Consider the following 23,870-nt stretch of genomic DNA (forward strand, 5'->3'; position numbering starts at 1 on the left):
CCTGTTCTAGGCTGTGGAGAGGAGGATGTCTGGTTGGGGAACCTTTCTGTCATGTTTCAGGTGTGTAAACGACCCAGACGCAGAGGTGTCAGGTGAGCATCTGATAAAATTAAAGCAAGGCTTACATAACTAAGTTCTTGCAAGGAGTTGAACAATCAATCAAGCCTTTTTCCAACAACCTTGACAACAGAGGAGTTGGACAATATTTCTACAGACACTGGGAAGAATCCAGCTGGGAGTGGACGAGGGAGAAGGGCTTGACAACAGGACTCTATAAGGGGCATTCACACCAGTCCTGTTTGCTAAGCTTTAATCAAACTAGTTTGTTTGGCTAGAAAGTTCAGTTCATTTGTGGAGGTTTGAACCCAGAATCGAACTCTGATATGGACCAAAAAATCAAACTCTGTTCCGCTTACAGACCTTGTTCTCGGTTTGGTAGACGTAAACTTTGGTGCGGTTTGAAATCCTACGATTTCAAAAGTCTGACACCACTCCACTTTTTTTTTTTTTCATTTTGTGAAGAAAGAAGTTGGGCTCAGTATCTCCTTCAGAGGTTTCTGTGCTTTTCTCTTCAGTGGTTTTTGGTGCAGCGCCCCCAGAGGCAAGGAGGGGAACAGCTTTTTCAAATTGTTTGGTTTGTTTGACATAGTGCAGTGTGAAAGCGAACTGCAGCAGCTGGCGATCAAACCGAGTCTACTGGATTATCAGGTCACAAAACAGCCTAACTCTCTTGCTTTTTCTCTAACACGAATGGCTTTTAGGCTGAGTGTTGCCTATTTCCCATGGTCTTTCTTGCCGTTACAGCGTTGTAGTAGAGCTTAGCAGGAATCGGCCTGGCCTGCCTCCTCTCTGATGATCCACAGAGTGACGTCAGAGTCTCTGTGACCATCAGAGGCCTTTGGTCGTCTGGTCTGAACCCTGAGCAGTGGCATATGAACGTTTTGACCGCAGAAAATGAGTCCAGGCCTTTCAGAGGTAAACAGTAATGGGAGTCGGGGGAATTCAGCTGAGGGCACAGAAGCATAAACACAAAAGCTGAGCTGCTTCTCCTTCTCCATGTGTTTATTGTGAAGCTAAATTCCTCCATCAGGCCTGAAAAAGAGAGTTTTAAAGCTTCTTCTCTGCATCTTTTAATCACCAAAAAAGTGTAGACACAGCTTGTCTTTTATTATTTTTGACAAATTCCTCTTTAAGATGAACTCACGTCTGACCCCGTGACCTCTCGACACGAACATGCTGCGTAAGTGCCTCCAAGCCAAACTGTGAGACTCGTTTCTGACTTTACCTGGAAGTGTTTCTGTTGTAAAGGTGTTGAAAGATCAGACAGCGGGTCCGAAGGCTTCTCCTGAAGTTAAGCAGTACCAGCTGAATGTCTGCCGTTGTAACCCTGCATCAAGCCCTGTTATAAAATATAAAACTAACATTTACATGTACACTTTAAAAACAAACCTTGTAAAACATGTCAGCGGCTGATGAATTAAAAATATGAACTTAACCCTTTATGTTTGTGCATTTTTACGCAGCTTATTGAAACAGTTTTATTTATGTTTTCCCCTCCAGCTGAATATTTGATTTTCTGTTGATTTGTACCAGAAAACTGACACATTAAAACACTTTGAAAGTATTTATCTACAGGTTGGGGAGATGGACTTTAAGTTTTTATCACCATATTTTGTGGTATGATGAAAGTGATAGAAATTATTGCCCCATCAACTAAAATACTGCTCTTGAAAATCATTTCCAACAGCATTTAATAATATATACATTTTTTAAATTTATTGTTGTTTATTAATTGAAGAAACAGAAGAAAAATAGTAAAAATAGTTTGGGGTTTAATTAGAATTTACTATATGAAAATTGTGATAAAATTAATTGATTCTTATAAAGAAATTTGTCATGATAAAGATACATTTTAAAAAATATTTAAGGTTTGTAAGGTTTATGTAAGGTAATATGTAAGGTTTACATATTAATCCATATTTGTTCACATATCTACCTAAAAACAACGCAAATACAGTGAGAAAATTGTTATAAACATCATTAACTGGAATTAACCGTGATGAATATAAATCAAGATTCTTATCATAATAAGTCAAGATAAACGATACGATAAACGAAAGGATACGATAAACGATACGATAAATGCCCGGCCCTGTCATGGTCTCATTAGTGTTTTAACAGGGTGTGTTCACTTTTAACAGGCTCAGGTTCCTGTTTGCTCCTATGGAGCTTCAGAATCAGTGATGGAGCACCTCAGGGTTTGGTACTTGGGTCATTTCTTTTTGCTAAATCAAAATTATCTGACTGCATTTTGATAAATGTTCATTGTTATGCTGATGACTCTCAGTTGTATCCATCCATAAGTATTGATGAATCCAATCAGGTGATGAGACTATAACTAGACATCTGAGATGTAAAACCCTGGATGACTTTTTAAATGATCATCTTTGGACCAGAACCTTCTGAAAAACCAGCTGGCACTTGAGAAATTAACTTGGAATACAGAAATAAAAATAAAAAAACTTGCCGACCAATCAATTAAATCCCATCATAAACAGTTTTCTAGGACGTATTTCTTTCATTTCCCTCTACAGTGTTTCAATTAGTAGACAGACAGAATAACTAGCCCTTTAATTTGTATTTATACCTCCTTATTCTTCTATTTTCCATAGCTGATAAATGTAGCCGTGGATGTAATATATTTGTTTTAATCCAAAAACTTCCTTCCCACCACGGCGGATCTCTTCGCACATTGCAGACAAAATGTTCCAGCACGGCGATGGCCGCGAAGTCAGGATGCCAAACTCCAATTATATCCTGCAGTAAAGATTTCCAAGCAACAAAACTGTAAATTACCAGGACTTAAATATGCTTTGATTGCACAGAAGTTCACCTGGACCTTGGATTATGATTTCCCGCTAATATAAACCACCTCCATGAAGCTTCTTGGCTTCGTTTGGCTGATTGCTAAATGCTAAACAGAACAATGAAATAAAGCTTTTTTGTTCTTGAGACGCGTCCTTAATTTAAACGTCCCAAATGCACCTTCATATAAATAATAAGCTGTAGTTTGAGAAATGTGCATGAATAATTGGTAGAACATGGCGTTTCAGCCAACAAACACATAAAGTTACTGATTTGATCTCAAGTGAACATTGTTCCTGAAAAACTAGCTCGGTTAGATCAACCAAGGTCAAGTTTTCCTGTTAATGTGAAGCATTTTAACATTTTTCACCCTAACCTTGGTGCGTACCGGTGGATAAATGGGAACTCCTCCAAACAGCAGGCCAGTCACTGCTGGGACTTTATTTTTGACCTCTTGCAGGTAGAAACGGCTTCGTAGAGGCAGGACACGCCCCTGCATGATGGTTTAGTCTGCGAAACCTGCGTACCGCTCCCAGTAAACCTGGGTGAGTTAATGGTAGCCATCAAAACAAACGCTGCCTTAGAGCAGCACATAAAAGTGGGACTTAAAACCACTTGTGTTGCCTCTTAAAAGCACAGGCCCCACTGTGTGTTTTGGGAATTCAGCCATTATAAAATACATTTCATGTGAGCAAATAGAGCAGGAGGGAATAAACAGATGCTAGCCTGTGGGATAAACCGCATGCTGACTGGTGAGTGACGTTATGACCCAGATATATATATGTATATATATATATATATATATATATATATATATGTGTGTGTATAGATGTACATGTGGACAATTGTTGGTTTCTCTCTGTTCAGAAAAGCCCAAAAATGTCACTGAAATAACTTGAAACTGACAAAAGTAATAAATACAAATTTACTGAAAAATGAATCAATAAAATGAGTCATTGTCGTTCAACAGAATCATTAAAAATGAACTGAGTCTGAACAAAATTGAACCTTTTGAGATAATCCCTGCAAGGAGGATGGAAAGCTTTAAAAAACACAATAATCCACAGGACATCCAAAAATTCCCTCTTCTGATAATATTAAGATAAAAACGATTAAAATGACTGAAACGTTAGCTAGTTTTAGCTCAAAAAGAGTTAGTGGTCTGTAGTTTCACTAATCAGAATCAACTTTATTCACCAAGTTTTTGGATGCAAATGAGGAATTTGACTTCGGTTTCCATCGCATGCAGTCACAAACAGCGTTGAGCTGCTTACCCTCATCAGAAACTTGAACACTGTTTGCTCCATCAGAGGGCCAGCCCAGGAATCCCTGCTCACACTCGGATATAACCAAGAATAATTCCCTTTCCCAGCTTTCCCCAGCCTTTTCCAGGAATTAGTCATTGTTTGAGGATGGACCACCAGCCTTGATGTTCCTAATAAAAGTCTGGTGAGGAATCTCCTCAGTGAGAACGAGCAAATAAAGCCTATAAAGGGCTTCACCAACTCAAATTTAACACTTTTTAAAACCATTATGAATGAATGTCAAGATCTATGTTTAGACAAATGTAAGAACTTCTTCCAGACAACTGGCAATAAATTTGCACCTACCCACAACAGGTGCAAAAAAAGCTAGCAAGGGTATATTAGCAGCTAGGTAGCGGTAGCTTCAACCGCTTGGAGTTAGAGATTGTAATGATGATGTTTGCGCACGACTCACACTTTTGCCTAATAGAAAAGTCCCACAAAAGTCATGCCAAGACAAAATTTAAGACATGTGATTCATGTATCAAAGGGCAACTTGCATATTTCCTAAAGAATTTAAGACATTCTAACGCCTTAATTTTATATACATTACTTTAAATGTGACCAATTATGCTTCTTTGAACAAGTTGGGATAGATCTGTGGGTTATAAAAAACACATTCATTACATTCTTTGCACAAAATAATTCTCAGAAAACGAGATTTAAGTCTACTCAGTTCTGGGTTTGTCTGGGGTTGCTAGGTAACGGGCTGGGTTTGGCTGGGGTTGCTAGGTAACGGGCTGGGGTTGCTAGGTAATGGGCTGGGGTTGCTAGGTAACGGGCTGGGGTTGCTAGGTAATGGGCTGGGGTTGCTAGGTAACGGGCTGGGTTTGGCTGGGGTTGCTAGGTAACGGGCTGGGGTTGCTAGGTAACAGGCTGGGTTTCCCCCAGGCTGATTTGTGATGTTACATTCTGTTTTTTTTTTATTTTTTTTTATAAAACTCATTTCCCAGACACCAAAAAACATGAACTCATTTTAGGAAAACGACTTGGGGTTTCTTTGTTTTGTTTTTAAAGTTGTTTTTAGAAGCAGTTGAGACCGAGATGGAAGTATAAAAAGGTGCAAAATGTGAGTTTTGAATAATAACAGGTCTGTTTTCAGGCTCTTTAAGGATGCACACTCACCCCGCTTTGAACTTTAACATGGAAACTACGATGTATAACCGAACCCACTTAAGTGGTTGCAGTTTCAAAACAGGAAACAAAAGGAAAACACAAAAATACACATAAAGGCAATAAAAAAAATGTCCAAACATGAGACTTGAGTTTGACTCCAGACCTTAGTTCCTCTGTATGACCATTATTTTATTTACATTTTGCCTAAATTTTGAGAGTGCAGCTCAAACAGAGAGTTGTCTCTCCCCGTAGTCCCAGGTGACCGTCCAGCGCCTGGTAATGACCGTAACCCCCGTAGCAGAAAACACTAGATAAATCTCGAAGCCGACCGTGATGGAGCCAAAGTATGTGGAAGGAAATGAGAAAAAGTGCTATTCAAAAAGAACGTCAGCAGCGTTTTCCTGTGCACTCTTCACCTCTACGAACGGGGGACAGAAAGTGGTGGGATGCAGATGAAGAAATGAAAAGAGAAACAAAAAACCAGGGAGTGATTAGAGGTAAACTGGAGGATGAATGGGAGAGTTTAACAAGCGTGTTGGGCTCTCGACAGAACCAAAAGTGCCTCTAAGAGGGCTAAAATATGAATACTTGTGGGTATGTTAAACACACTGACTTTATAGCTCCCATCCAGAGAAGACAAAATAAAACACAGCTATTAGGAATTGAATGAAATGAGAAAGCTGAGCTAAATGAAGTTTGTGGTCATGGATTGGCAATCGAAGTCGAAGCGAGAGAGGATAAAAAAAATCGAGCTGGTTTTCCACGAGGTCACAGAGAGGCCAGGGAGTCTGGACCGGGCCGCTGGCTGCTGGAGCTCCTGACCTTCCTGTGCCTGTAACGCCAGCCTTATGAACCCTCATCACTACGTTACAAACGCCCTCCACCACACCATGAACTCCCCGCGAGCCCATCAGCGGCGCCCTTACGAGCCCCCGAGCGCCGCTTAACCTAGGATTTCCCAGGCAGGCCCTCGAAGCAGCACAATGGCTCCCCTGTCACCCAAACTGACACCAGAACCTCTCCGACCGTCGGGCTGCACACGGCGGAGCGGGCCGCGCGGCTTCCGCACTCTAAAACGCAACGAGTGGCGTTTACTTAAAAAAACAAGTATACAAACTCCTTACCTCGAAATAAATCAAGTTTTCCAAGGTTAAAAAATATTTGTGTGGAGTTCTAAGATAACACAACTTGACTAACTTGATAATTTTGAGTGAGTAGTGATGAAACACTCTAAAACTTAATTAGTTGTCCTTACTTAATAAATACATGCAAACTCGCCTTAAAATATTTTTGTTTCCGTTATTTTAACTGATTGAGTAACTTTAAAAATATGTATTCAAACTCGTTGCCTCAAAAAATTATGTTTTCAAAACTTAAAACTGTCAATGTGCAAGTTGTACATCTTACAACTCGGCTAACTTGATAATTTTGAGTAAGTTGTGATGACATAATACTACACACAACTTAACTCTTCTGTAAAAAACTAATTAGTTCCCCGGACTTAAAAAGTATTTGCAAATTCCGGGGCGTAAATTAAAGGGACAGTATCATGTAAAATCAACTTTTTTAAAGCTTTACATCGTGTTATAAAGTTATTCCCTCATCACAAACATACCTGGAGTGTTGCCTCGATTCTTAACTCATGCACAGAACAGCTGGGTGGACCTAGCTCCGCCTCTGAGGCACAGCTCCTCCTGCAGCTGCAGTTTCCAAGCATCCAAGATTCAGCTCCTTCAGACTAGCCAGCAGCAATTAGCAAACGCATCTACTGAGCTCGTTAAAGGAGCTACTTCTCAGTGAAACACTGGTAAGAATGTTAAAGGGTTAATAGAGGAGCCATGTTGTGATGACTTCCTGAAGGCGGAGTTTAAGAAAACAGCAGGAGTTTTTAAAGAGACAGAGACCCAATTTCAAGGTGCTAAATTTGAAAGTAACATTTTTAGTCATATCTGATATATATAGAGTTTTATTTAACAACTGAAGTTAAGATAGTTACTTGATTATTCAGTAAAATGGGACGATATATGCCTGGGAAATGCTTAATACTGCATGTTTAAGTTAATTAATAAATCTGAATATGTTGTAATTAGTGAAACGACACCCAAAATGTAAATTTTTTACTAGTACCTACTTTTATGAAAAGAAACTTTGGCAGAAAAAATAGAAAGCAGTGATGGTTTGCTCATGTTTTTTATTAAAACAAAGACAATCATAAGGCAGATTGGTCATTAAATGAACATGTAATTTACAAATGTGCAAAAATACAAAACATGAGCTATACTGCCCTGAAAGTGGTACCTCAAACATCTTTAAACTATTTTTTTTACATAAAAAAGTGGTTTAATCTGTGGTGCAATGCATTGTGGGATGCCTTGTTGACCAATCAAAAACGTAACTTCTTTTGCACTGACTCCTCTTATCAAGCGTTTTTTATCCAAAAGTTCTCGCCACTTGTTTAAGTTGAGTACAACCAACAAGTTAATGAGAATTAAGTTCGCTTGAAACCTTTCTACTGTTTTACAGTGTGGAGGCTCTGCCTGTAACTGCGGGGTCACGGGTTCAACCTCGGCAGCGGTCAGCCAGTCAGACGCGACCCCTCGGTTTGACCCGCTGGATGCCTTTAACTCAATCTCTTCCCAAAGCAAACGCAGCTAATGTAATAAAACCAAATGCAATGAAGCTTGTAATGTAATAGGAGGCGAAAAATGCCAGAAGAGTCAAAGTAAGACCGCTCCTGTCAGCATTGTTCGACTAATTTGCTGCCGATCAGCCGTTTTTCTCCAGCCACTATTTAATTTAATAGAACGTTTACCCAGAATGCCGATCTTCAAAGCTGTTGACTCCGTAAACGGATTGAACTCAGCCACTTCTGAGGCAGCTTCCGAAATGTGAAAAATGCAGCTGCGTCCACAGGTAAATTGGCCAGGCCTTCTCATTTCCTCAAAAATGGACTCTTTAGAGTCTTACAAGGTTTGCGCAGGATGCTAATGATTTGCTTTAGCAGCGGGAGGTCCCCGTGGAAGCAGGTTATGAATACCTCACGGGCCCCTGTAGCGGCATCTTACGAGGGTCTTGTGAACTGATGGTGAACCCGGGTCCCTTCCTAAGCAGCCTAGAGCAAACAGCACAGAGCCTGCTGGGTGACCCTCTTACTTAATAAGACACATTAGCTTTGCTTGTTGCCTTCTTTTACCTGTTTTATTCAGAGGGCAGCAAAACATTAGAAGCATATATAAAAACAAAAACAAATTTTGACCAGAGTAACCTGGAAGGACAGAAAATACATAAAAATATGCTAAATAATGTCATGAGATGATGCAGATTTGTCTTATTTAGCGTGATTTGTACACAAGAAGTGGAAAAAAAGCAACTCGATGAAGTAGGGATGCAACTAACAAATATTTTACGTAGCGATTAATCAATTATTCTTGAGATTAATCGGTTATTCTGACGATTAATTGATTTAGAAGATTAAAAAATTGGCACCTTCTCCAGATTTTTCATTTGTACCTTTTATACAATGTTGGAAATACATTAAAAGATCAAATAAGTACTTAAATTCATTTTTAAATAAACATTTTATTGTCTAAAAGGCAATAATATAGTCATTTTTTAGCGTATTCTTGGTCAGTTTTAGCAAAGGATGAATCTGCAGCTAAAAAATACTGACAATGTGAAAAACTTTCTGCATGAATCAAAATAGTGCAGGGATGATCTGATGATTAATTTTAGATTAATTGATTGTTAATTGCATATCAAAAGGTGCTTAATATGATATTTGTACATCATTTGAATCAGGTGGACATAAAACTGCTACTTGATGAGTTTTGATTTGAACATATTTACAGACGAAGATTTTTTTTATCTTCAATGTAAAATGTATATATTTTTGTACAGTTTTGACTTAATTACTGCTTTGAATATGCTGTTCTATAAGAAAATCACCTTTTTCAGTCTCTATGCTCCGGTTAATGATTAATCGTTTATAAAATTAGTTGACAATCATTTCAATGTTTGATTAATCACGATAAAACTAATTTTATAGGAAAGACTTGGATGAAAAATCTGCAGAAAGTACCAAATTTTATCTGTTTAATCAATTAATCACCAGAATAACTGAATAATCGATAAATAAAATAAAAACAAATTGATGGTTTCAGCCTTAATTTCAAAGTATTTCAGGATCAAATGTGACCAACAGGATGATTTCAAACAATGCAGCAAATCTACATCAAAATTGCTTGAAAACACCAGAGGCAAGGCGTTGTGACGGCCCAGTCAAAGTTCAGACCTAACCTTGATTAAGTTGGGACCTGAAGAGAGCTCCAAAGAAACAAATCAGTTAAAACCCATGAATTGTTCTGAGTTTGCTTAGTTTATTTGCTTCTAAACAATAAAAATGTAGAATTGTTTTGTTTTTTAACAAACTTTGATTTAAATAAGTTTAGAACCCAGTAAAGTCGAGCACAAAGCCAGAAAGTCCAACATTGATGGCTCCTCATGTCGTCCTTCCGCCTGTCTATAACTCACATCCTCAGTTTGAGGATTGTTGACCAAACAAGCCAAACTGCGGCGAGTATTTATCATTTTCTGTGACATTTCAGTGACAGGCTGAACAAATAACAGTAAAATTACTCGATAGTTAAAATAACTGGCCCAGATTGAACCATTATCTCCACAGCGAGCCTCCGTCCTGGTTCCAGATGTCATTTTCTGTCCCGTCGTCCCCGATGGCGGCGGCTCTGATTTTTCCACGTTGGCTGGTGATTAGCTTGTCACCGAAGCTCCTGTTTCTGTTTAATGCTCCCACAGAGGCTTTTTAAGACGCTTTTAGCGAGGGAGCAGAAGAGGATGTGAAGTCCATGTTAACAGTGGGAGACATCGTTTTTTCCCACTTGGATCCAGACAGCCTAAAGGTCAGGGGTCAGCGGCTTACTGTAACGTGTTTCTGTGTTAGCATGATCCCAGCTCTGGTCTCTGCTGGTATTAGAGAGCTGCTTACAGTGAACACGTCGTTAAATCTCAGTAAAGGGCTTTTATTCAGCCCAACTCATTACTGCAGCTTTAACACCTTCGGCTGAAATATTCGGGTGTTTTAGATACAATAGGTGGCAACTCAAACTCTAAAGTCTTTTTTTATTTATTTATTTTTTTTTACCAAAATGGAGGAGAAAAATCAAATTACAAAAATCAAATAATTACACATCAAAGCACATTTCTGAGATCCAAACGTCAAAATTTTACTCCAATAAACTAAGAAATTTTCAGATCAATCTCAGAAATAACAAGGACTTTTTGAATCTTGAAGAGTCAAAAATTTGCTAGACAAGAACTGTTTGGGGTTTTCTTCAGATGTTTTCCAGAAAAAACTTGGAAATTTTTTTACTTTGAAAAGTCAAACATTTTTGACTTTTGAAACTCAAAAACTTCAAATTTTCTTCTGTGAAATTTCTTGGATCTATAAATTTCCCATTTTTTTTCTTGAAAAAAATGCTGAGATTAATCCCAAAAATTCTTTTTCTTTCTTACTTTCTTTTTTTCTTGCTTCCTTTACTCCTTTCTTTCTTTTTATGTTTTAGATATCATCCATACTGTTGGTGTGACTTTCCTGTTGAATCCACAGTTTTCTCTCCAGGCCATTTTTTTTTTAGCATTCATGAGGTGAAACCTGAAACTGCTTCTCTGCCAGTAACTCAACAGGTTGTTGCTAGGTAACCAAAGAATGAGTGAGTTGCTAGGTAACCAAAGAATGAGTGAGTTGCTAGGTAACCAAAGGGTGGGAGAGTCAGTTGATTCCACCAACATGTCTAGCTGTTAGATGTTTGAGTCAATATTCTATATATTTAATATTCTGTCAGACATATTTATTGATTTTGATCACATCTATTGCGATATATATGTTATTGATCTATTGTCCAGCATGTGAAGCACTTTGAACTGCCTTGTTGCTGAAATGCGCTTAAGAAAACCTCGAAATATTCCATTAATTTCCTCTATTCATCATTGCTCAGTGGGTCTTGCTGCATTCAGTTCATGACTATTCCTTTAATGCTTTTCCCCTCGGTACTGGTTCCTCTTATCATGTTTATCCTCTTGCTTGGTTCTCATCTGCCTTATGAATATAGATGCAGTAATTATTAAGGACGAACACTGACATTTAAAATCGTTTAAAATTCACCTCAGACTCGGCCGTGAAGCCTGGATGAAACATCCTGGCGGTCCCTGACCTCCGTCAGGAAGACCGCTCCCCCCACTCGTTCCTCTCGTGCGTTTAATTTGCTTATTTTATTTTATTTTCTTCGCGTGTTTCTTCCTCTCTCTGTCGATCTGTTTCTCCATCACCCCTTCGTCACGCTTCGTTCCAGTTCTCTCTGTAATTATGCCCGAAAATAAACACCAGTTGGACGGGCCACATCAGTCACAGGAAGGGACGCACACATGCAAATTTACACATGTAATCACACTTTCTCATACAAACACACGCATTCGGGAGGATTTTGGGGAAACTTTTCAACCGGTTACTCCAGCTCGGAGTATATCTAGAAGAGAAATCCGTTTTTTAAAACAAAAAAGTGTTTATTTTTCCCTCTCTGGCCTTTGATGGCCAACTGGATCCATATGCGTCTCAACCCAGTAAACTGTTTTCCACATGGACCGATGGGTCCGCCGGTCCGGCTCTCAATTTGAACTTGTTTACAAGCGAAGGATTTACATGTTTAATCCTGCGTCCTTTAGATCCGGAGCGCCCAAAGCTTCAAAACTTGGGTTTCTATTTACTTTATTGGTGTGTGTTTCTGTGTTTTCCTGGGTCTCTTTGTTTCAGCTTTGTTTTAATTTGACTTTCCATGTTTTTGCCAAATGTTGAGATCAAAAGCTTGCAGCAGGTCACAAGTTAACATCTCTTATTTAACTCGTTGGGAAGAGATGACTCTGGTTTGTTTTTGATCATACGGTGCATCTCTTCACCAAAGGTCTGGTTGTAATTTTCTGTCTCGTTCCCATTTATTATCGAATCTGTCGAAAGTGCACAAACACACACCGAGGTTGTGTCTCCGTTCCGTCTTTGCAGGCTGAGTAAGAGATCACAAACGTTGTTTTGAAAGCTGGAAAGAAAAATAATTTGGGTCGGGTTCTGGTGTTTCATCCGGTCCTCTTCATCTGTCTGGGTGTTACGCCCACGCAGACACGCAAACCCTGCAGGATCTCCGGCCGACACTTTCTGCTGAAGCTGTCCAACTAATCGACAAGAAAAGTAGAGAGGACACAACGAAAGACTAATTTATAGTTTTCGTAGAACTGTCCTCCAGTTTCGGGGGAGTTCTTGCAATAAAACACCTCAATCTTTCGTACCTCCATCTGAGGAACAACATTGTTTCCATCAGCCTGGAACATTTTTCTGGAAACACTTGAGGCTTCTATGTAAATGTCAGTCCGGCTCGATTTGGTTTCAACATTTGTTACATTTTATACTGCATGCCAAACTTTCTGAAAAACTTGTTCACCTCCTTGCCTGTGGGGGCGCTGCAGCACGAACCAGTGAAGGAAACAACATGAAAACCCCTGAAGAAGACACAGAGCACAACTTCCTTCTTGAAAATGAAAATGGAGTGGTGTCAGATTTTAGCGTTTGTAGGATTTCTCTTTTGTGTTTGATAAACCATTGGTAAGCCACTTCTCCTGCTAGCGTTAGCTCCAGGCTAGCATGTTTATTTTGGTTGTATTTACCCAGAATGCAAAGCAAAGCTAAAATATACTTCTAACATCAACATGTGAAAAGTTAATCCTTTCTTAACATCAACACAGCATAGAGCTGATTTGTAGATTAATTCTTGGATTAACAGATTAAAAAAATTGGATTGAAAAAAAGATTTTCACTGAATTTGAAGCAGATGAAACTAAAACTGCCCCTTGAGGAGTTTTGGTTTACAGAAGGAAGGTTTTGTTTTATCTTAAATTCAAAATGTATTCATTTATTGTACATTTTTGAGTTAAATATCTCTGAGGATGTCGTTCTTTCTTTTTTGAGTGTATATTCCAGTTAACGATTAATCGATTACTAAATCAGTGGATGCTTATTGCAACAATCAAATCTTCCTGATAAATCAAATCGGCCCAATGAAGATCCAATATCCTCCAATGAAAATGCAGCAACAATTGTTTCAGCCCTACAAAAAACTGAGATATCCATCAGCATCCAATGAGAATGTGGCAGTAAACGATTAATCGATTACTAAATTAGTTAACCATTACTGCAATAATTGATCACAATTAATCTGATTAATTGTTTCAGCTCTATGAAAGACAGATAACAGCATCCAGTGGGAATGCAGCAACAGAACCGTGTGACTTTATGTTCACTACAGGAAATAATCATCAACAAGTGAGCAGAGCAAGAGAGAAACATAATGTCTCATAATGTCTTTGCAAGACGCCTAAACGGCTGTGATGACCTGAATATCTCAAACAAGCATAAAGGTTTTATCGAAGCCAATCAGAGAAAGGACTGTTTAAGTCAGTAATGGAAACTGGCCCTTATGTCCCCCCAGGTCCAGCCTCCAATCCAAACAAGAATCACCAACACTAAACGCAGGAAATTTAAAAAAGACGAGGGCAAAAGGACACGATGTGATGCAGGAAATGCCGTCTCCCTCTAACAAGTGCTGTTCATGCATTAAAGATGGCGCGGCTCCTCGCTCCGCACAGCAGCCATGAAACACAGCAGACTGACGGCTGGAGCAGGAAGAGGCCGTCGCTGATTCTCCTCCTCCTCCGTCTTTTCACGACGAACAGAAACCCGGAGAACAGATTGGACATGAGAAGCATCAAACTCGGCCTCCGGATTGGAATTCTGTCCACATGTTCCCATTTGATCCCTGTTATTGCAGCCACTGGAACACAAATCCCAGCGACATTCCCACAACCACATGACGGAGGTAGCCTCGGGGGTCAGGGAGCGCCTGCCAGCCTGCATGCATGCATCTCAGTGTTTCTGTGTTGTTTGTTCTGCGGTTCTCCGCCCGCGATTCGTTGGGCTAGCTGGAGCTAACGCGTCGTCCCGTCTGAGCGCTGGCGGCCGGGCCGAGCCCTCTGGATGAGACGGGCCTCCTGGATGAGCTTGTTGGAAAGAAAATGTACAAACATCTCACCAGTTACAAGTTGGTTCAGTGGTTAGCCAGAAATGTAGCTTTGAGGCAAACCCAAAAAGAGGAGACTCTCCAATAAATCCAAGTTAAATGGATAGAGACCCGACCAATGTTGAAATTTGCACCACGGCGTATCAGAGGCATTGTAGGCAAGAAAGGAAAAGGAGTTGGACAATTCTGCCAGAAACTCAGGGAAAAACATGGACATTTTTGAGCCCCAAATATTTGAAATCTGCTAAAAAAAGAACAAAAAAACAACCTCTGAAATTTTGAGATTAATTTTAGAAATTTTCAATAAAAAACAAGGACATTTCTGAGTTTGAAAAGTTTAACATTTTCAACTTTTGAAACATAATTTCTGAGATATTTGTACATTTTTTTTACTTTTTCCAAAAGGGTTAGGGTTAGAAATTCCAATGGTTTTTTTTAAGAAAATTTCTAAGATTAATGTCAAAATTTGAGCTTTTTCTGGTTTTTGACATTTCAAACTCTGAAACCTCCTCGCTTTTTCTTGAAAACTTTCCAGCTTTCTTGATCATGCATGAAGTGGCAGCATGAAGTCTTCCTGCTCAAGGGCAACAAAACCACTTGCTAACGATGACTACAGCTGCTTTTTAGCTGTCAAGTGTCAATTTAATGTGTTAAATCTTAAATATACACATGATATGTGTGCTTTGATACCAACGGCCAACTCTATAACAACTCAATAACAAAGTCGGGAAATTTAATTTAAAACAAACAAGTAGCACAGGTGAGGGAAGCAGCTATGCTGCTAGCTTGACTTTGACAATCTTAACATGTAGATGTGCTGTGGATTTCGATGTGATAAATGAGCTAATCAATCATTGCTGTGTTCAGATGATCACTTATTAATAATCGCAAAATAAACATCAAGCCTGAAAACAAAACTGCAACAAACCAAATGCTCTGTTTGAGCAGGAAACGTTTGTGTGTTCTTTGGTGTTGAATCCTGAAACACACAGTGGAGCTGTTGTCAGTCAGTTGCTATGGCAACGGGGCATTGTGTGGTGTAGGCTAACACAGAGAGCGAGGGGAAAAAAAAGAATTCGAGTGGTTTTGAGTTGTTCTTCAAAGGTTTTTCTGTATTATTTTCCCACAGTAGCTGTGGCGCACTGCACTGAATTAATAATACCAACATCTACAGGTTTCGTTTTGTCAGCGGCTACGAGTAAAAGAATCGTCGTTTTGCCCTCCAGCTTTGTGTGGATGCGCAAAATTACAAGACGTAAACAACAACATGCAACATGCAAAACGAGACCTATTCCTGAACTTTATTAATTTTCTAACGGTAAATGTAGCAACAACCTTTGAGCAGCCTTCAGTAAAACTTCATTTACATGATTGTTTGCTTCTTGTTACACGACACGGCTAATCGCGCTAATCTGGGTCCATCTGAATTCTCCGTCTCTGATTTTTGGTCTCTGACGTCGAGGCGAACGCTGATCCTTCGGAAAGCCGAGACTGACACGGTCGACTGAAAGAACACAATCACTCTCATCAACTCATCTCCCTCTGCTCCGCTTCCCAGCCCGCTCCTCGCTGATGTGATAAACGTCCACAGATGTGGACGGTGCTGAGACGCTCCCACAGACGATGGACTGGTAGCTGCCTGCTAATGTGTTGTGAAGCTTCATAATTGGTCCATTTATCTTCATGCTAATGCGCTGTGGTGGAGTCCATCGGACCTTCACTGGGAGATTATTGGATTCTTATGTGAAGCTGGAGCATTCAGAGCTCTTTCCCACACACACACACACACACACACACACACACACACACACACACACACACCTTGGCATGCTGCTGGGTCTCCAGTGGGACGCCCTGCTAGTTGCACAGCATTTCATCACTCTGTCTTCACCCTCCTCTCCATCTCTGATGTCCCCTGGATGATCTCTTCATCACCGAATGTGTTCCTCTCTGAAATAATCTGTGTACGTGTTAATTTATGGTATTTTATCCCAACATAACAGATAGTAGAATCTGTTCTTTCAGTTCATCTTGAAGTTAAAAAGACCTGGAATGGGTTTGATTGTGCATATTGCACATGTACTTGAGTAACTTTTTGGAAAAAATTTACTTTGAGGATAATTTTTATTGCGCTGTACTTTTTACTTTTACTTGAGTAATTGTATTATGAAGTATTTCTACTCTTACTTGAGTAAAATGTCTGGATTTTCTACCCACTGAATGGAAAATCCAACATTTTTACCAAAAATTCACCAGACACAGACACACAGCTGCAGGTTTTGTTAAAGTTTATAAGTTTCATATTGAAAGAAACTGATTTGGAAACATTTTCTTTTACCTGATTTTGTTATTTTTTTGTAACTTCTATGAATTATTGTCACTTTGGTCCTTAAAATACTAAAATTTCCACTTAGATTTATATTTTGGTTTGTCTGATGATGTAATTTTTAAATATTAAATGATTGATAATTTGATCAGTTACTCAGTATTTGAGTAGAGTTTTTACCAAATACTTTTTTACTTGAGTAAAAGTTTTGGGTACTCTTCCAGCTCTGTTATTTATAAGAGGCTAATAAATTTGCCCCGGACTGTTGAGCTGAGTTGGACTCTGTGCTAAAGTCCTCAGTTGGTACGAATCTTACCTAAAGTCCAGGGACCTCTTTATTTATGCAGGTAGTTTTTCACCACCATGGACAATAATCACATGTGGAGTACCACAAAGCTCAGTCCTGGGATCCCTCTTATTTACAATCTATATTCTCCCAATTGCCAAGATTAAGTAATTTTAGCTGCCATAGCTGTGGCAGCTAAAATTAATTTGATTAATTTTACTGTAAAAAAACAGAATATTTACCTGTTTTCAGCTTACACTTGATTTTTTTAAAAACCTATATATTCACACCTTCATTTCCATCAATATTACTCAATTCAATGTTTGTGTAACAACATAATTTTTTTCTCAATTGACTCGGATAAGATCATATTTTTCCATCTCTATTTCACCCCAACTTGAAATTTAACTCAAAACAGAAGCATGAAAAAAAGCCAAGATTTTAAATTATTTAAAAAGGATGATTTTAAATAATACATGAAGACCAAATGAATCTTTAGCACAAATCCAAGGTTTCCACACCGTTAGAGTCTCCTCCTCTTGTCTCAACAGAGCTGTTTCTTCACTAAGCCTCTTGAGTATTAAATCCTTTTTTTCTGTGTAGTTTGGCAAATAAAATCTTCTCTATTGTGTAAATCTGCTCAACAGAGTACGTCTTCACCCTGGGGTGCCATCACCTCAGCCTCAATATTCCACAAACAAACTATAAAAAAAAAAAAAAATACCAGAATTTACGAGCCCTTCACACACTCCCCCTGTTAGGACCCGATTTGCCTCCAGATCTGTTTTGCATCAGTAGATGTCCCCCAAGTTGTCCATCTGTCTTGTTTGGATGAAATTCTTGTTTTGTATTCACACCAAATTTTAACAAAGCTGCCAAAACGTTCAAGTCTGCAGTTCCAAAGCAATCAAAAATGTTCTGCACGCATGACTGGACTGAGATGTTGCAGACCAGAGGTGCAGCTTTCAGTGAGCTGCAGCGTCCAGAGTGACCACCAGGGGGCATCTGGTGGGCGTAACCTTGGTACTGAGGCTGCAAGAGCCTCCAACAGGCCGGAAAATTTCAAACAAAATAGTTAGTCAGCTAGACTTCCAAAACAAGCTACACATTTAGTTAGCTAGCTAAATATTTACCTTCAAAATAAATATTTAGTTTGGAGATAAGTATTTAACTTCAAACTAAACATTTAGCTTCAAACTAAGGAAGCAAACTCCAAACTAATTTTGTAGCTCCAAACTACATATTTAGTAAGAAAGCTTAATTTTTATCTTTGAACTAAATATTTAATTAGCAATATTAGATATTGCTAATCTAATTAGCTGAGTTAGATTAAATGCATAGCTCCAAACTTAAACTTAGCAGGCTAAATATTTAGCTCCCAATGAAATATTTAGCTATCAAGCAGAATATTTAGCTCTGAACTAAATGCTTAATTAGCAAACTAAACATTTAGCTTTGATGTATATATTTAGTTTGCAGCAAAATACTTTTAGTTAGCAAGCTAATATTTATTTCCAAACTAAATGTAAAGTTTGAGGATGCAAACATTTAGTTTGAAGCTCTATATTTAGCTTGTTAATTAAATATTTAGTTTAGCTGTGACATTTATAAACATATAAACACAATGCTGAAAAAGACTGAAAAATCAACCACCATTTTATTCTCCCATGAAAAGCTAAAAAGCAGAAATAATTGCTGTTAATTTTTGACTTTAGCCACACGTCTGGACTGGAACAAACTTGAGTTTGTTTACCAACACAAAGTATTTCATAATTGTTTGGAGAAATAAAAACTAAATGTTTTTATCAGTCACACCTGAACTTATACAGACTAAATGTATTTATATTTAGTCTGTGACGTCTCACCAGGTTTACTCTTCTAGATATTTGCTCTTCTTATCGACTTCATAACAGTTTGTGGAGATCATTTGCTAACATAGCTTCTCCTATTTTGACACAGATTCTGCATTAGAACTTTGACTAGGCCAAACACAAACAAGCTTGGATTAAAGAACTCTGTCTTACATTTTGGGACCACACAAACAAATCACGGCGCTACCTGTCCGTCCTCTGTGACTCCTTCCATGTCTCCATCTGGACGTGGAGACGCTCCCCGTCTTCCCGCCGTTGCACAACTCCCCCGACTCCGCTACAGTCTGAGTCGTGGCCGAGACGCTCTTGGCCTGTCGACTTGGTGTTGGACGAGGCGGAACAAATGTTGAAACAAACGTGCCAATTCGCTGCTGGAGCAAAAATCAGAATCTGGTCCGCTTCACGCTCACACACGTTTGGAGGAACGCCCCGTTTCAAAGAGACAAACCTACAAACAGGTGTTTATGTCGTTGACTGTGATCGAGTGGACAGATGTATGGATACACTTTAAAAAATAATTTAAAAAAATCAGACGTTCCTGGGCTGTTTGGGATTTTGATGCCGAGTCCCGCAGATTATTGCTAACATGTTTGTTTAGTTACGCGCGGAGGCTTTCCACATGATTCACATCAGAGCCGTTTGACTGGACGTCATCGGCGGCCCGCGGCGTTACCGGACACGTCCACACACACAGCTCCGCTTCACTCATCACAAACATGTCCTCAGAATCACCGGGTCTCGAAGAAAAACCAGCAGGAAGTTCGTAAGATGATCTCACACTTCAGAGATTTATAGTTTATTTCATATCGCAAACTGATGGTTTGGATAGCTGTACGTAAACTCTGTCATAAAGATGTCATTTTTTTATTCAAGGCTTGGCGATTGGCTGAGGTTTACGTTGACTTCTTGTGTCTTTATAGTCGCCCAACAACAGGAAGCGTAATTTGACAGATTGAAGAGCAGAAAAGGAGCTTTGAAGGAATAGAAACGTAAATTTTAGGGCTCAAACAATTAATCGGATTAATCACGATTAATCGTGATTAATCAGTTCAAATTCTGTAAAAAAATAACCTTTTGCTGTCCATTTACTAATTACTTAATCCATTAATTGTTGATGTTAGTATTTTTTTAGCTGCAGATGCGTCCTTTGCTACAAAATGATCAGTTGTACATTTTAGTCAATAAAATGTTTATTTATAAAAGAATTTTAATTTTTTTTATCTTTTAATGTATTTCTAATACATATATGTATATATATACACTGCTCAAAAAAATAAAGGGAACACTCAAATAACACATCCTAGATCTGGATGAATGAAATATTCTCATTGAATACTTTGTTCTGTACAAAGTTGAATGTGCTGACAACAAAATCACACAAAAATCATCAATGGAAATCAAATTTATTAACCAATGGAGGCCTGGATTTGGAGCCACACACAAAATTAAAGTGAAATGTTCCCTTTATTTTTTTTGAGCAGTATATATAAACAAAACGTAAATGAAAAATGAGCAGAATGTGCCATTTTAAAAATCTGATTAATCAAATAATTAATGAATCAATAACTAAAATAATTGTTAGTAGCAACTCTAATAAATCTAATTTGCTGTTTGAGGCTACATAAACTACAGTATGTAACTTTTATTAAAATGTGAAATGAAAATGTTCTGCTCCAGTCAGTAAATCTGATCCAGATCCACCATTCAGGAACATAATTTATGGAATATTGATGTTTTTGTTGCCAATATCTTGCAGCAACACAGATGCTATGTCAGTGTCCACAGTCCACATTTCTAAAGAAGTAAAAACAATAAATATATTTGTTGAGCTAATATGTCTATGTATTCAATAATTTAGCAGCAATAAGGGATTTTTAATTAAAAATGTTGCTTATTTTGTTGTTTAAAATTGAATTAACTGGAATTAGTTTATTACAGATCCTGAGAAAACACCAGTTTTTGTTAAACAATTATTGAATAACATTTTTAGAAAATGGTATCTTCTGTTGAGTATTCATTACCTAATTGTTTTGAACATAACCACAATACTTTGACTTTTATGAATTCTCCACCTAAAAATGAACCAAAATATGAAAAAACTGAAACTACTGCAACTAAACGATATTTAACAATTAATAAAAACTAACAAACACACTCTAAAAATTAAATAAAAGTAACTGAATTAGACAAATAAAACTAAAATATAATGAAAAACCCAAAAGCTAGTCTAATCCTGGCCGGCACCACGTCCAGAGAAATGACCAGAATCTCCTGATGGCAGCCTGGCCTCTTCTGGACATCGGCCAGTGCTCAGAAGGTTGCAGCCATTTCCAGGTTCTGGTGTTCGGTATCAGCTCAAATGTTGGGCTTGACAGTAACTCCTTTTCTCCGGTGTGACAGCCTGGAGGCACGGCGGAGACGGGCAGGGCTGCGGTGCTCCAGCGTCTGGCTAAGAGACCCCTAGTCTGGGTCTCACTTCCACTCCAGAACCCCCCACCCTGCCCTTCTTCTTCTTCTTCTTCTTTGGGTTTCACCCTCACCTAACTGCACACATACACACCGAACACTCTTCCCCTGCAGCTATGGGCCCCAAATAACACACATGGACCTCAGAGCTTGTTGGGGTTCAGCCATTGTGGAGAGCCAGAGTTGGTCTGGACCAACTTCTCCATGTTGCTTCGTATTGTTTTAATTAAAGCTTCTGCCTTATTTTACATTTATCCTCCTGCATAGGTCAGCCATTTTGCTCTCAGGTAATAAATCACTAAGTTACATAAAGACAAACACATGATTAATATTGATGGATAATAAATCCAATGTAACTTTCACATTTTTAGCTAAAGTAGGTTTGGTGGAATCAACTAACTCTCAATCTTTGGTTACCTAGCAACTCACTCGTTCTTTGGTTACCTAGCAACAACCTGGTGAGTAACTGGCGCAGTAGCAGTTTGTTTGTTACACCACTGTGCCTGATAACTGCTTAAAAACAACAAAGTGGAGTGAAAACTGTGGATGAAATAAGAAAGGTACAAAAAACTAATCAATAATTATTGATATTGACTGATATGAAATGCTTATATCGTAATACGTTTACAATATAAACACTAGGTTAGCCAAAAAACGTGTTTACAGCTGCAACTGTTGAGACATTTAAAAATAAAGACAACTTATGAATTTAGATAAGTATCTACTTGGAAATGTGTTGTAGTTTTAAAAAAAAAAACATTTTATTTCTATCTTTTAGGATTTAAATTAGAGATAAACATAATATTTTGCAAAGAGAGGATGGATTTTTTCCCTGTGGGATTGAAAATAAAGTACATTTAAGAAAAGCAAATAGATTCCAACCTAATGACAAGAAAAACATATCTAAGAGCATACTAATAGTACTTTTAGTGTACCTTTTTTGTGGAAATTAAATGAAGGAAACCTTAAAAACGGTTAAAAACCTGCTTTTGTTATTATAGCTATATTTAAAACATGGGCTGGTTCTTTTTATTTTGTTAGCCAAAGTTATTAAGAGCCATTCTGGAAGGTCCAAAGAGTGACTTGTGGCTCCGGAGCCGCAGGTTGCAAACCTCCTAGTCAATTGAGCGTGATTTCTGAAAGGTCTGAGAGAAAATATGATCCCAATTATCTGAAGAAAATAAACCTCACACCAAAGTGCAACTGAATCCAATTGTTGGCTGTATGTCCTTCCAGTTTCTTGGACTAAATGATGCACATGAAGCCCACAATAGTGATTTGTTTTGACAAGATGTCAAAATAAAACTAGTGTAACTCAATTCAAACACTACTTGTTTTCCCTCTTCTGGGGATTTTAATTTTTTTTTTTTAGCTAATACATCAGCCTTTTATCTTCAGAATTCCTAACATTTTGTGACATTACATCAATAAATATGTATTTTAGCCTCTTTTACTGTATCCTTAAAATAAAGTGTACTTGTCTGCAGAAGTCACTTGATGAGTAAACAGAGTCCAACTGTGTAATTTAACGTCAATAAATCCAAATGTTCTGTGAAGTTCTTGGAGGTTTATTAGTGAACAAACAGCTTCATGAGGAGTGATTAGCACAGCAGACAGATCAGGGAGGCAGCAATGGGAAGTTCGGCTCCCAAACGGCTCTTAATTTATCATCATCTGTTGCCTCATATTTTAGTTTATCTTGGCAAATATTATTTATTTATATTAATAAATCCTTTTACATTCAGTGTTTTTATGAGAAGCTTTCTGTTCTGCTTTAGAAGCAGGCATTCTTACTTTTGCTTAATATTTTAATCAAACTGTCACAAAGACAAATTAACAAAACGCAGCAAAGCAAATCTACTGAACAGATAATTTATCATTGTTACTTTATGTCTTTGTGATTCCCCTCCTCGCCACTGTGAGGGGCCAGACATGTTCTCCAAATGGCTGTCATGTTGGTCCCCCTCTCTTTATTCGTATAGTGGTATGATCCCAAATCCTCACTTGTGATTGGCCACTCGGCCGCCATGCTGCCAATCAAAACAAAGTTCTATCGTGAGGATTGCGGAGCCACTGAGAGCGAGCGCGGAGCAGCTAGCCGTTAGCTGCTAACATAAAGAAAGTGGGGATCTGCTCTTCTGATTCACTACAAACACGACCCACCGATATGTATTAGGCCATTAAACATCACTCGACGCTAGTTTGAGCAGCTAACAGGGCTACGTTCAATCAACGGATCGTTCTTCAATGACGTCACACCTGCATCCGGGTGCTCTGGCGTCATCTCGATTCTATCAAGCATCTTTCCACTTCAAAAAAGAACAAGAGAACCGCGATGGTTGGATAGTTTTGGATTCAAAAGCAGTAAAACTCTAAAAGCAAAGGCTCTAAAACAGTTTAGAGAAGCTTTCATTACGTCCCGTTGCTACTTAAAAGCATCGATTGTCATCGTGCGTGGCTGGCTAATATTCAAAGGAAACATTTGGCAGTTTCATTTGGCGG

At 38.5% G+C, this 23,870-nt stretch overlaps 2 long non-coding RNA genes across 2 annotated transcripts in view; one reads left to right on the forward strand and one right to left on the reverse strand.

Annotated features, from left to right (window-relative positions):
* Window positions 1–506: 506 nt before the first annotated feature.
* On the reverse strand, window positions 507–19,018 carry LOC107838179 (uncharacterized). The gene is made up of 3 exons (XR_001664228.1): window positions 19,006–19,018; window positions 10,041–10,045; window positions 507–617 (listed from the first exon to the last, which is right to left on the reverse strand). It is a non-coding gene; the product is annotated as an uncharacterized LOC107838179 (long non-coding RNA).
* A 2,746-nt stretch (window positions 19,019–21,764) lies between these two features.
* LOC107838180 (uncharacterized) overlaps window positions 21,765–23,870 on the forward strand; it is a 7,657-nt gene continuing 5,551 nt past the window's right edge. Inside the window, exons 1-2 of the long non-coding RNA XR_001664229.1 lie at window positions 21,765–21,852; window positions 23,488–23,490. This is a non-coding gene — a long non-coding RNA (uncharacterized LOC107838180). The remainder of the gene's footprint in view (window positions 21,853–23,487; window positions 23,491–23,870) is intronic.

Source organism: Poecilia formosa, unplaced genomic scaffold (genome assembly GCF_000485575.1).
Source record: "Poecilia formosa unplaced genomic scaffold, Poecilia_formosa-5.1.2 Scaffold218, whole genome shotgun sequence".
NCBI classification, from domain to species: Eukaryota; Metazoa; Chordata; class Actinopteri; order Cyprinodontiformes; family Poeciliidae; genus Poecilia; species Poecilia formosa.